The sequence below is a fragment of the Ruditapes philippinarum genome, unplaced genomic scaffold (genome assembly GCF_026571515.1).
Source record: "Ruditapes philippinarum isolate M1 unplaced genomic scaffold, ASM2657151v2 ctg3645_1_1_1_1, whole genome shotgun sequence".
NCBI classification, from domain to species: domain Eukaryota; kingdom Metazoa; phylum Mollusca; class Bivalvia; order Venerida; family Veneridae; genus Ruditapes; species Ruditapes philippinarum.
In genome coordinates this window covers 25,298-35,600 of record NW_026866970.1, presented here as the reverse complement: position 1 = coordinate 35,600, position 10,303 = coordinate 25,298, and the positions used below count along the sequence as shown (strand labels likewise).

The 10,303-nt window shown below is 30.6% G+C and overlaps 1 protein-coding gene across 1 annotated transcript in view; it reads right to left on the bottom strand.

Annotated features, from left to right (window-relative positions):
* LOC132734368 (uncharacterized) overlaps nucleotides 1–412 on the bottom strand; it is a 28,100-nt gene extending 27,688 nt beyond the window's left edge. Inside the window, exon 1 of the mRNA XM_060721106.1 lies at nucleotides 87–412. The gene's annotated coding sequence lies outside the window, so the exon portion shown is untranslated. The remainder of the gene's footprint in view (nucleotides 1–86) is intronic.
* Between the last annotated feature and the right edge of the window lie 9,891 nt (nucleotides 413–10,303).

Sequence of the window (10,303 nt, the reverse complement as noted above, 5' to 3'; positions counted from 1 at the left end):
AGCTTAAATAAACAAATGCCTTCCGTTTGGTTTTAAAAGTTGATTACAAGATTTTATTTGATGTAAATTTAACACACAATGCTTACGTTTTCGTTTTGATTCGTTGTCTGATTTTTGCGCCAGTTTAAGGAAACAATCCAACGAAAATTATTGAACCTAATGAACGGAAAGAAAAAAAACCGATGACGGTCCAGGATCGTGCCGACGACGGATATATATTCAATAATAAAATAGTTATAAACTCTTAAAGGTAATTAAATTCAAAGTTTTATCTACACTTTTTCAATTTTCCACAACTGCTAAATTATATTATTTTAAAAATATGGATCAGTGGTGAATATCGGATAGACATCGGACCGTTATGCCGATATTCCGTTCAGTTACCGATATCTATCCGATTTGGCTATGCTGACTGGGAATTAGCATTTATGATACGAATGTTAAAGTATTAATTAATAAATTTTTAATCATGTCAGTAATGACTTAATCAACTTATTTAAGGGGGTGATACTCCAGTGACCTCAGCAGCAGCAACAATTTGTTGTTGCTGAGGTGGTGGTGTTTGTTCCGGTAGCTGTTGCTGCTGTCGAAGTGGTTGTTGCTGTAGTGGTTGTCGCGATGTTGTTAGTGATGATGATGTCTAAAACATGCAATCTCAATTTATAACATCAAACATATAAAAAATATACTATAACATTATACATGCATCTTACTAAAAATGTTAGCACTTATACTTAGATACATACATCTTAAGTATATACCTTTAAATGAGTAAATGCTATTTTGTCTATGACCAATAATTTCTAACAACAAGCGAGGTGATATCTAAATGCTATAAAATAATAAAATAAAATAAAAAAATGACAAACCTGCGTGTTGGTTAATTTATCATGATAATAATCCACTCTACCTAGCAACTTTTTCAGTTCATCAATTTCCTCCTTGTTGAAAGAAATAGATTTGGCTTTTGTAAAGTCCAATTTACCGCTAGGGTTGTTAAAACAACCCTTGACGTCGGATATGTGGATACATGTATTCCCATTAAAAGGGGTCATACATATTTCTTTATTCTTTCCAAATTTTGAAGAAGCTTTCACTAGAACCCTATTGTAATTTCGTTTTTTAGTGAAACTAAACATACATGACATGTGGCATTATAAGGTAAACCCACTAGTGGGTATATGTCAGTCTGTTTGTTTATTTTCTTTCCCTTGACGGATAGCGTCTTTCTCTTTCTTCTCTTGCTTGCAATGGAATTTGTTCATCGTGATTATAAAATCCATACTGTATCCAATTAAAAAAATTATGATAAATGTCTGTCATATAAATGTATAAATTAATCACTGTTGTAAACATGATAAGTTACATATATCTCACGCGTGTTAATTAATACTGTCCTGTTTATTGAGAGTTTAAATATCAATAAAATTATATCGTTATTCTTGTAAATTAAAATATAATTCTTGTTTTAAAAATATATTATTCTTGATTAATACATCGTTTCTGTTTCGTTTGAAAAAAGACAGTTAAATAAAAATATTTATATTTGCGCTCCCTGGCTATGCCACATGAAACACAAGAGCAAGTGGATTGAAAATGTCTGGCATTTAACCAATGCCAGACGTTTTATAAACACTAGAAAGTAGGTAATATACATGAAAATCAGTGGCATAAAGTAGGACAAAGCAAAGGGATTGAAAATGTCTGGCATTTAACCAATGCCAGACGTTTTATTAGCAAAATGTTAACTGACTAGAAAGTAGGTAATATACATAAAAATCAGTGGCATAAAGTAGGACAAAGCAAAGTTCACAATAATAATGAAACAAAATATGATAATAATCAGCAACAGCAATCAAGTATGATAATAATAATCAAGCAACGTCCAGCAGGACAATAGTGTTAATATAACAGTAAATAAGTGTGATAATATAACAGCAATCCAAGTATGATAATAAATCAGCAGGCAAGGTGGGTGGAGGGGAGGACAGAGGTAAAAGCGAGAAACTTATCTGAAAAGCTTATGGCTCCTGTTCCGAAACAAAGAGAGGGTGCGTGATAGAAAATCGTCTCAACGCTGATTAAGTACCGGAAAGTGGAAAACACCCGCATTATCTACTGAAATACATCAATACAACAGTTATATACCTGGTAAATATAAACTCCTTTATCTCGTTATACTCAATTAATCATTGATTTATAATTGCGCTCCCTGGCTGAGTAGTTTATTTATGCCACAGAAAACACAAGAGCAAGTGGATTGAAAATGTCTGGCATTTATTGACGTTTTATTAACAAAAAGTTTATTGATTAGCAAGTAGGTAATATACATAAAAATCAGTGGCATAAAGTAGGACAAAGCAGAGCTCATCACCAGTCCAACCAAGCAGCCAGGGAAGCGAAGAAATAAAACCGTTACAAACTGTACAGAGGAACAATATAACTGTTTATAAGAAAATTAAAATTGTAAAAAGGGATATCAGAGATAACCATCCGAGAATATTAGCGAAATAATGAGAGACACCTTAAACAGGTAGACAATGACATGCACACATAATTACACAAATCACAAGACACACCCCAATGTCTTTTATGCTAATTGGATGTATTTGACTAAAACAATAGATAATAGCATTTTTTAATATACTATACAACATGTAAGGTTCATAATAATGTTATAATATGTTATCATAAGTAGCTGATATGGTAACTTGACAAAAATATTATCAAATACTAGTAGACCTATTCCAATGTATTTAATAGTAGGGATAATTAAGGATAATGGAAATACTTGACTGGATTGGACAATACAAGTAATTATGAATAAATGGAGACACTGAAGTATATAATGGTTTGCTGAAAGGTAATGAATGGCAAAAAATCAGACACACACCAATGTCTGATGAATAAGATAAAGTAAGCTAAGAAGGTCTAATGACGATATAATTATGTTATATTATGAAAGTACAAAACACAGCAATAAATTTACAAAGAAAGACAAAGTAGACACACCCCTATGTCTAGCACAAACTGATGATAATTGAATTTGTTACAAAAAGAGATCAATTGTTCGTGACAAAACATTTAAGTATAAGCATAATTACATACATTCCTATATATAAAGGCATAAAAGAGAGACCCTTACTCTAAGACATGTTAACTAAGGCACGTAATAATAGTAAGTTTTAACCTATGCACAGAATAATTAACAGTCATAGTTGTACGTGCAAAAAGTAATAGAAAACCAATGTAAGGTATAATGTCAGCATAATTACTTAACACTAAGTAGATGCTACTGTATCATGGTGTATGCATATCAGTTACATTTCAGTAAAACACACCCCAATGTTATACTGAAAGTAACTTGGAGTTAGATATATTTATGGATGCATATTAACATTTGGAAGTGTAATTTACCGTTTGAAAGCTGTGCAGTGTGTATAGTTTAGGTGAAAGGTTGGAGAAAGAAGGTAAATCTTTCAACACTGTTCGAAAGTGTCCGAGTGTGATTGGTTTGTTTGTAAACGAGATGAATAGATGGCCTTTTGCACGGCCTCTGTATGCAAGATACAAAGCGAGAGCTCGTACAGGACAATGGGGTTTTTTAGTTTGAAGAAAGATAGTGACAGGTTTGTCAGATTTCCTTGTTTTTGTAACAGTAAAGTTTGATAGTAGCTGAAGCTCTATCAATAGTAATATCCCAGCCAGCATTTTAATATCGATCCGATATCTATCCGACATGCCTTTTATATCGGTCCGATATCGTAAACGATCTCGGACCGTTGTCGTTTTGCCCATCGGATGATAACGGTCCGATATCGTTTTACGTATAAGATCGGTCCAATATCGGCACGATATTGGTATTTTGCATTCATATATTGGTCCGATATCTATCCGACATGCATTCTATATCGGCCCGATCTTGGGCCGTTATCGTTTTGTTCATCGGATAATAACAGTCGGATGTCGTTTAATTTAGTATTCGTTGGTCCTATATATCAGTCAAATATTGGTAAATTTATTTCTTGGCAAAATATTCAATCTACACTGATAGATCAGAAGAATAATAAAATAATGAAATACATAATCAACATATTTATTTAATCTTGCATAAACCACAAGTTTAAATGTCTTCACTGACACCAAGGAGAACATATTGGTGACTTTATTTGCTATGACGATTTTAATACATGTGAGTTTTCTTTTAAAGTGACAGTTTCATATGTAAAAAAGGCAAAATAGATTATTTTTTGGTCTTACAAAATACATTTCTACTCAATGTCTTCTACCATTGTATACCCGTTGTATACAGATTTTTAACACAAACTGGAAAACCAAGTTTATATTTACAACTGTTGTTATTAACGGGTCATACATAATGTTAACAACTGGTTATCATCGCTACATATATTCATTTAAAATTTAAGGGAAATATTTCAAAAGTTGCACAAGAATGAATAATGAGTCTTATATAAACTACTATCTTTATTTGAAGTTTCTTAAATTTTGGATGATAGCTATTGAAGAATATCAGGCAAATACACAATTAAACCAAGGCAATTTAATAAAAAAAAATAAGCAAGAAATAATCATCACTCCCACTCAATATAAACCATAATCAGCTGAATCTAAAATGAACTCATAGGCAGTATATTGTGTTAAAAAAGGACAATAATTAAAAAAAAACTGTACAAAAAAGGGTTTTTAAAATATCATGCAATATTTTAAGGTCTTCTATCATTGCATGAATTCAATAAATGTTAAAAATATGATTAAAAGCAAACTTTTAACATCAAACTCTTAACCTTAGTTACACAAAATGCAATGCTCAAATAGCAAATAACAACACTCATGGTTCTTGCACATGGCACTTTCAATGTCTCCTATCAAGCCTATGAAATTCTAATAATTTATTTCAAGTAGTAGCTAAATATAGCTGCAGACAAAACTTTTAACATCAAGCTTTGAACATAAAACTTTCAATGTCTCCTATCAAGCCTATGAAATTGTAATAACTAAACAAGGTGCAAACAAAGAAAGTGGAAATATAGCAAACATTCAGCAAAGTAATGTGTCCTGTACTTCCACACTTATAAAACCTATCCTTATTTAAAGTTTCATGAAGTCAGAATAGTAAATGTTGAAAACATAAGGCAACCACAAGTCTTGAACATTAAATGTTATACCACGCTGCCACACGCCAACCCAACTACCAGACCTGTCTGCACCAATGTGTAAGCAATATGTTTTGTAGGGAAAAAAGTTGAAACACTTGTTTTATCAGTCTTTTTACAATCTTATTTGTCAATTGCGATAACAATTAATTTGTTCCGTTACTGAACAAGAAAGGAAAATATTTAATAGTGGTTAACAGATACACATTTGTCACTACTATTAACAACAAACAAAAGCTATGTTTTATGGGTAAAGTGATAAACAAGGTCATTTTATGAAATAATTACCTACAATATGGTTAGACACTAAACTATACTTAATGCACAGTAGGGCCAAAGAAAAAGTATGTCCAGCTGTTTCTTGTAACATATGGCCAGAAAAATGGGTCAGTAGAAGTGATTTTTGTAGTATTTAATCTAGATTGATGTGAAACTTTACTGGAAACCATATCATTAGATCACCTATTCTCACAAGATAGGCCCAAGTTTGAAATTTGAGTGTCTCTTAACGAAAGTAAAAACATATACACTTATACAGTTGAGTTTTGTTATTTTTTCAACATTACACGGTTCCTACCTTTAACTCATATACACAATAGATGTAAGAAACTGGTATTTAGAAAAAGAAACAAACAAATAATATCAATTTAAAAGAAAAATACGCTGTCTCCGTAAAGGGTTACATGATTCAACACAAAATTGATGCATCAATTTGTTAAAACTGAACATATTTTTTTAAATTTTTTGTTTGATGATATATTGAAGTTTGACATTTAAAATAAATTCTGAGTAAAGCTCTTTGCATTTTTCATTTTTAAACAAAACTTTCTTGTCTCCAAACCCAATGTAATCTACGTTACTTAGTTTGCGAACAAAAAAGCACAGGCAATAAACACATTAAAAGGTGTTTAAACAGATGGTAATACTAACAAAACATAGTATAAACGAAATGCAATACAATTATTAACTTATTTCATAAAAAAAATTTACACCAGAAACACAAACTTAATATTTGTAAAGTAAAGTTAAGACTGTAATCTACGTTACTGCTATAACTCAAATATTGTAGCATAGGGTGCTCTTTACAGACTATTATCAATTAGAGTAGACTTGTTAAACATTCAATACTTTATATTTTGTAAAAGTTAATTGTTTGAAAAAAAATTCATGCTCGTGACAATAAAGATGTAATCTACGAGATGTAATCAACGTTACCACGGTTTTTCAATTTCGGCAAATAATTTGATTTTCATGTCCGAGATAATGTTAAACTGTTGCAAGGTTCCGTAATATAAACTTCTAGATCAATATACACATAGTTTGTTTCCCTTTATTTCAAATTTGCCACTTATTCCGCCATTTGCATTTGCAATTTCCGCGCAGAAACACTATATAACTGAGTTCCAGTTATCTTCAGCAAAATAAAACAGGGTAAGTAATAAAAATGTTGTTTTTTTATTGTAGTTTTAAGATTATAATTGAATTATACATCTTAAAATCTAATAATATCGATCTGATACATTTATAAATCCAAACATATATTGCAAATATTAGTTACTTAGCCCACTAAGTTTGTAACAAATCCTTTCCTTCTTGGTCTCCATTTTTGCTTACCCAAATATTTTGTTCATAAATTTTCATCATAACAGATCTACACAGATGCTTGTATTTTATCTGTGTTATACCAGATCATCTAATATTCTAAAAAGGTATAACAAATGTGATACCAATGTTGGTAACGTAGATTACGAAAATATCAACTTGTGATATCTGCAAAACCAATAAGTAGTTCATTTCCAAATATTTGACATGTTCCTATACTGTGGATCATAATATAGTAGTTAAATGTAATAAAACTGCTTGTTCCTGGAGGAAAAACTGATATTTAGGCATAAATAAATAGTTTCTAAAAATGGTAACGTTGATTACAAAATAAGAAACGTAGATTACTTTTTTTTGTTTCAGCAAGTATATAGCCTAGGCTGAAATACAGCGAGCCTTTTGTGGAAGGAAAAACAGTCATCTTAAGGAGTAAAAAACCTTGAAAGAGAACAAAAAAGAACAAAATCATACTAAGCTACAACAGTGAAAATATAAAAAGGGGCTTTAGCGACCAGAGATAAAGTATCCAGATATTGACACAGAATGAAAGAGCTTGAGCATCAAATACAAGTTAATAAATTAATTGGCCTGGTTGTGTTTGTTTTAAGACAAAATAATTGTCGATAATGAAAATGGTGTAAGTTCAAGCACCAGCAAACAGGAAAATAGTAGTTAAGCATAATGGTACCTTGAACTGATTGAGGAGTTGACGATTTTCTTGTTTCATACTAGCAAAAACTTAAATGTAAAGGCGTCAAAGCACCAACTTTCAAATGGTCAAACAATGACAACAAGATTTGTGTCAATTTTAAAGATGTATTTCTATGCATAGATGAGTCATCCAAAGTTAGTTGTTGTGGGCGCTCTTTCAGCATAAAAGTGGACGAGATTAGATTCATTTAAAGCGGCCTCCAGCTTTCATATTCTGAGTGTTCAAAAAATATTTTTAGTTTCTAATTAAGTATTTCATTTATTTAATCTTACAAAAGTGCAACATATCACTGTAAGAACTACTTTAAAACAGTGTCTAAAGATATATTGAATTTTAAAGAACACCGGTGATGTTCGTTTCTAAAAATAAGAAAATCAGAAAACGAATCGCACGCTTTACTTATTTACAAATAGATAGCAGACAGGTAGATTAGATGTATCGAGGAGTTTCATTATTGTTTCTGTATTTAAATGATGGCAAGTATGATTTTCCACCATTTTTTTATTTGACTTTTATATAGAAACATATAAAATCTTCATAAAAACTGAAGGCCACTTTACTTTAAAGAAATGATTCAAGTTTCTAACAAAGCCGGTTTTTTTGTTGTTGTTGTTTTTTGTTGTTGTTGTTTTTTGTTTTTGTTTTTTTAAATAAACATCATGTTTAAGAGTGAAAAATATTTTCTTATGCATTTAATCAGACTTTTCCATTTCAATTTAAGAATCTATTGATTTTCTTTTGCAATAACTCGGACATCCACATTTTATTGTTGAACATGTTGAAACATATATTAACATCATTGAATATGAGGTAATCTACGTTACTATAACTGGTCAATTATTTTATTTTGTTCATTTGTTATTTTTGGTATTAAAGAAACATTTAAAAACCCATTCATAGTCTTTGTTATATTATCTATATATATGATAAAAGATATAACTTGATGGCATTCACTATGCACTGTGCGTCCTTAAGTTATTAGTTTTTTAAAGAAATTGATAAATGAATATGTTTGAGCATAAACCTTTCATTATAATATCTCAAGCGACTAACTTGTTACTGATAATTACATATAAGATGCATTAAAAGCCAAAAATGAAACATAGATGTCATTTTATTTTTTATTTTAAAGTTTATGCTGTTGCCCCGTTAAAGCTGCATACTTTGTAATTTACGTTACCATTTCATAGTTTTTTTTTTGTATTGGCGTATGCTGCATATAAAATATATTTTAAAGTGAAATACTGTTGTATCTTAATATTTTGTGCTTATATTTCATATTAAAATCAACAAAATAAGTACAACTATGAGTTTGTTTATGTAGCTATTTTTACTGATGAACATATTTTCCAGAAATACTCAACCCAAAATAAATGAGAAAGTTAAAGCTTGGTGTACGGTTTTATAAAGACCTGTGTATAAAATATGTAATGTTACTTTGACAAATTATTTATCGAAGTGACTATTTGTATCAAATGCATTGATAGTATATATCAAAATAATTTTAATATGACCATCGATTTATTTTTAGTTAAGGTAACGTAAATTACATTTTGAAAAAGTACTCAATTTGTTTCAGTGACTGTTCTACAGATAATAATCAAGTTTGAGTGATGAAACTTTCCCAGTATGTCGGACACATATTTGTATAAACGTCTATGTCATAAAACTTTGGTAAAAAACAAGTTCAATTTTTAACATTTGGTCAATGCAAGTTGGGCCTATCTTGTGAGAATAGGTGAGATCTATGTAAAACATGCTTTTTGTGAACAAAACTGCATTCAGAAATGTTGTTCTTTATTTTAACGACTTGATGGATGTTTTTATCCTTACACCATTTTTATATGTTAAAATAAATTGCACTCAACAGGAAAAAATAGAGTTGGAAGAGTTACAGTAAACAGACTTATTTTTGAGGCGTAACACATATTTATTTGCCGCTGTAAAGATTTAAAGGTACTAACCATCGTTTTAAGAATTTACAAGAAAAAGAAAAGAAAATTGTCAATAAGCCCAAAACTTTTGCTATCATCGTGTTCAGTAAGTTAATATTAGATAACTGGCATAAAAATATTGTTACGAAATTCAAGCAAATAGTCGTTAAACTCGTTTTTGCATTTCAAAATTTTACTAGGTAGGTACCTCTTTACTGCGTAACTCATGTGGTATATAGTTGTTAATTTAGCCACTGCCTATAACATTCCTCCATAGCGCAGTAAGCAAGATTTTTTATACACAGTCACCATAACACCTCGGTTGCGGGTTCAAATCCCATGTCCAACACATATTTGTTTAAAATTTTATTGCGTTTTTACGCCTTTATTTTATGAAAAAAATGAAAAATATACATCAACAATTCTATTTTAATCAAATAAAACAGTGTCATATTGTCCAGTGCTCAGCATCCAAATGAAGTTAACATTTCTGGTTCTTACACTAAATGTCTGTCACAACCTTTGTTGTGTTTATGACTGATTGTCAAAATTTTGGAGGCCAAGCTTGGTTCTTCTTATTCTTCCTCCATCTCTGTCTGATGCATTTTTAAGCCAATCTTTGATAAAGAACTCAATATCATGTCCATTTACCTGTGGAAAGTTTCTCTGTACAGCCCCTATTAAAAATAAAGAGAGAATTTCTAAAATATGAATTGTTAGTGTAGCCAAGTTTAAGGTTAACCATCAAAATTGGATTGTTAAACATATGAATAGAATAATTCATATTTTGTGTGACTTTGACATTTGCTATACCTGAGGGTATGTTAGCGCCCAAGCATGTGGCACAAGGGTGCTTACATGACCCTAGGGTCTCAGCAAAT